This window comes from Macaca mulatta, chromosome 10 (genome assembly GCF_049350105.2).
Source record: "Macaca mulatta isolate MMU2019108-1 chromosome 10, T2T-MMU8v2.0, whole genome shotgun sequence".
In the NCBI taxonomy this organism is placed as follows: domain Eukaryota; kingdom Metazoa; phylum Chordata; class Mammalia; order Primates; family Cercopithecidae; genus Macaca; species Macaca mulatta.
Window position 1 is genome coordinate 40,227,753 of NC_133415.1, and position 4,748 is coordinate 40,232,500.

Below are 4,748 nucleotides of genomic sequence, written 5' to 3' on the forward strand. Positions count from 1 at the left end.
GCGTCTCACTCTGTCACCCTGGCAGTGGTGCCATCAAAACCAAACTCACTGCAGTGTGGACGCTCCTGGACTCAAGCGATCCTTCCACCTCAGCCTCCAGAGTGTAGTGCCTGGGACCACGGGGCATGCGCCACTGTGCCCAGATGATTTTCAATTTTTATTGTTTTATTTTTCTTTTTCCCGAGACAGAGTTTCGCTCTTGTTGCCCAGACTGGAGTGCAATGGCGCGGATCTCGGCTCACCGCAACTTCTGCCTCCCGGGTTCAAGAGATTCTCCTGAGTCTGCCTCCCGAGTAGTAGCTCGGGTTGCAGGTATGCACCACCACGTCTGGTTGATTTTGTATTTTTACTAGAGACGGGGCTTCTCCATGTTGGTCAGGCTGGTCTCCAACTCCCGACCTCAGGTGATTCTCCCTCCCCGGCCTCCCAAAGTGCTGGGACGGCAGGCGTCAGCCGCCGCGCCCGGCCTTCCTTTTCAACTGTTTTTGCACAGACAGGGTCTCATCATGTTGTTGCAACCCTTCTGCCCCGGCGTCCCAAAGTGCTCGCGTGACGGGCGTGAGCCACTGCGCCTGGACTCCGGGGAATGATTCACGACCACGACCGCTGTACTAACTATTTATTTCTTATTTATTTATTTATTTATTTATTTATTTTTTAGTATTATTATTATCTTAAAATTATTATTATTTTTTTGAGACGGAGTTTCGCTCTGGGCGAGGCGGGGCGGGGCGAGGCGAGGCGAGGCGAGGCGAGGCGTGTCGCTTTGGAAACCGCAGCACCGCCTTCTAAAGCCCCATTCCAATGCACAAAGCCCTGTTCCCTTCCCGGACTTGGAGCTGATGCCTTCCATAGCCTTGGGCTTCTCTCCATTCAGAAGCTTTTACAGGCGCAACCCCACCCAGAGGCTAGCTGCGGTTGAGGATTGGGGGTGTGCTGGGGCTGGAAAGTCGGTCCCCTATTTTTGCTAGCTCGGCCACGACATCCCCCGACCCCTATCGCTTGCTCACCCTTTCAGATCCCTTGCCTCCACCGTCTTGGAGGCTGACCTCTGACTTTAATATCTGCCTTTCTTCCTGTCTTGGGTTTGAGGAGGGGGGGCAGGAATGAGGGTGTGTGTGGGGAGGGGGTGTGGGGTGTGGACGGAGGGGAGCGTCCTAAGGGTCGATTTCGTGTCATGCCTCTTTCACCGCCACCGCCGAAGATGAAAGCAACGATCAGCTAAAGACCGCGTGTTCTCATCTATAACTGGGAACTAAATAATGAGAACTCGTGGGCAGAACGAGGGGGACCAGGGAGGCGGGAGCCTACTTGAGGGAGGAGGTGTGGAAGGAGAGACATCTTCAGGGAAAAACAAAACAAAACAAAACAAAACAAAAAACCAAACCACGAAAACTGTCGGGTACTGCGCTGAGTTATCCGGGTGATGAAATCATCTGCACACTGAACCCCCCAGTCAGAAGTTTACTTGTGTAACAATCTTGCACATGTCTGCTTGAACAAGACATAAAAGTTGGGGGGGGGGAGGGAGAGAGAGAGAGAGAGAGAGAGAGAGAGAGAGAGAGAGAGAGACAGAGACAGAGACAGAGAGAAGGAAACACCACCTCCTTGACCTGAGTCAGGGGGTTTCCGGTCTGGTGGCGGAACGTTCAGTGACAATGGAGTATTTTGGCCTGTTCTTTTTTTGTGCGTTTGCTATTTTTTTTTTGCTGCTGTTGTTGTTGTTGTTTTAAGACAGAGTCTCACTCAGCCACCCAGCCTGGAGTGCGGTGGTGCGATTCGGCTCACTGCAACCACCGTCTCCCAGGTTCAAGCGATTCTCCCGTCTCAGCCTCCTGAGCAGCTGGGATTACAGGCACCCACCATCATGCTCCGAAGATGTTTCTATGTTAGTAGAGACGGAGTTTCACCATGTGGGCCAGGCTGCTCTTGAACTCCTGACCTCAGGTGATCCGCCCACCTCGGCCTCCCAAAGTGCTGGGATTACATGTGTGAGCCACTGCGCCCGGTGGCGGTCCCTGTGTTTTTTTTTTCTTTTTTCTTTTTTTTTTTTTTTTTTCTTTCTTTCTTTCTTTCTTTCTTTCTTTCTTTCTTTCTTTCTTTCTTTCTTTTTTGGTAGGGAGGGACTGAGTCTCTCTCAGTCTGTCACCCAGGCGGGGGTGCAGTGGCACTCCCTCGGCTCACTGCAACCTCTGCCTCCCGGATTCCAGTGATTCTTCTTCAGTGGCTGGGATTACAGGCGCACACCACCACATCCGGCTAATTTTTGTATTTTGAGTAGAGACGGGGTTTCTCCATGTTGGCCGCACTGGTCTCGAACTCCTGACCTCAAGTGATCCGTTCTCCTGGGCCTCCCAAAGTGCGAGGACGACAGGCCTGAGCCGCCGGGATTTCAGCCTTTAAAAGTGCCGGCCCTACCACCTTTCGCTGTGGACGTTACGCTCTGAATGACGTGCCATCTCTGCCATAGGTTGACTCCCTGAGTCCCCTCTGCCATTTCACTCCATCCTGGGACGCAAGAGCGAAACTCCATCCCGCCACCTCCTCGTGCAAAACAAAACAAAACGGAACAAAACAAAACAAAACAAAACAAAACAAAAAAAGAAACTCTACACATGACCTGTAAGTGTCTGTTCCTGTGAGTGATTTCTGAGATACGGCACTGTAGACTGAACGCAGTGGCTCACGTCTGTCATCCTAGTACTTTGGGAGGCTGAGGCGGGCGGATCGCCAGGTCAGGAGATCGAGACCATCCTGGCTAACATGGTGAAACCCCGTCTCTCCAAAAAAAACAAACGAATTATCTGGGTGTAGTGGCCGGCGCCTGTAGTCCCAGCTACTCGGGAGGTTGAGGCCGGAGAATGGTGTGAACCCGGGAGGCGGAGGTTGCAGGGAGCTGCGATCGCGCCACTGCACTCCAGCCTGGGTGACAGAGCAAGACTCCGTCTCAAAAAAATAAAAAAATAAAAAAAGAAGAAAGAAAGAAAGAAAGAAAGAAAGAAAGAAAGAAAGAAAGAAGGAAAGAAAGAGGAAATGAAAGAAATGGCACTGTATCGCTATTGGGCTAGGACCCTCTCTCTTTCTGTCTGTTCCTCTCTGTCTCTCTCTGTCCGTTTCTGTCTTTCCTGTCTCTCTCACTGTGTCTGTCTTCTGTCTTACTCTCTTTCTTTGCCTGTCTGTCTGTCTGCCTCTCTCTCTCTCTCTCTCTCTCTCTCTCTCTCTCTCTCTCTGTCTCTTTCTCTCTGTCTCTCACTGTCCGTCTATGTCTTTCTCTGTCACTCTCTTTATCTGTCTGCCTGTCCCTCTCTTTCTCTCTGTCTCTCTGTCTCTCTCTCTCTCTCTCTCTCTCTCTCTCTCTCTCTACCTGTGTCTCTCACTCACTGTGTCTGTCTTCTGTCTTACTCTCTTTTTTGCCTGTCTGTCTGTCTCTGTCTGTCTCTCTCCCTCTCTCCCCCTCCCTGTCTAGTCTGTTTCTCTCTCTCTCTCGCTCTCGCTCTCGCTCTCTCGCTCTCTCGCTCTTTCTGTCCGTTTCTCTCTGTCTCTGTCTGTCGATCTCTCTTTTTCTACGTCTGTCTCTTTGTCTGTCAGATTCCCCCGTCCCAGAGAGGGCCCTGCCCCTTCCACCAAAGTGAGAAGTGCGTGCTTAGAGAGGCCGAGAGGAATCTACACAGACGGGCCTTGCCGGGCTTCCCCACTGGGTGCATGATTTCGGGAGATCGAGGCCGGGTCCCCACTTGGATGGAAGGGCCATTTGCAGACCTTTCTCTCTGTCACCTGTGATGTCCAAACTTCTCGTATTTCCCTGATAAGCTCCTCGACTTTAAAATAAACGGCTAAGGCCGGGCACGGTGGCTCATGCCCGTCATCCCAGCATTTTGGAAGGCCGAGGCGGGTGGATCACCTGAGGTCGGGAGTTCGAGGCCAGCCTGACCCACATGAAGAAACCCCGTCTCTACTAAAAATACAAAATTAGCCGGGCATGGGGGCGCAGGCCTGTAATCCCAGCTACTCGGGAGGCAGACGCAGGAGAATCGCTGGAACCTGGCAAGCGGAGGTTGCAGTGAGCCGAGATCGCGCCATTGCACTCCAGCCTGGGCAGCAAGAGCGAAACTCCGTCCCACCGCGCGCGCACACGCACGCACACACACACACACACACACACACACACACACACACACACACACGAAAAAAAGGGGAAAAAAAATAGACAAAGGAAAATTCTTCACACGTGACCCATAAGTGTGTGTTCCCACGAGTGATTTCCAAGCAATGGCACCGTAGGGGCTGAACGCGGTGGCTCACGTCTGTCACCCCAGCACTTTGGGAAGCCGAGGCGGGCGGATCAGGAGGTCAGGAGTTCAAGACCAGCCTGGCCCACGTGGTGAAACCCCGTCTCTACTAAAACTACAAAACTGAGTCGGGTGCGGTGGGGCAGACCCCTGTGATCCCAGCTACTCGGGAGTCGGAGGCGGGAGAATCGCTTGAACCTGGGAGGCGGGGGTTGCCGTGAGCCGAGATCGTGCCACAGCGCTACAGCTTGGGCTGTAGAGTGAGTGAGACTCTGTCTCAAAAATAAATAAATAAATAAATAAATAAATAGCAAGCGAGAAAGAGAAAATGAAAGAAATGGCACTGTATCACTACTCGGCTAGGACGGCGGTGATGTTCTTGTGGGGAGACACCGCGTGGGGCGATGTGTAGTGTGCGGACTCCGATCTTCGTGGTGGGATGTGGCTGCTCCGCGATTC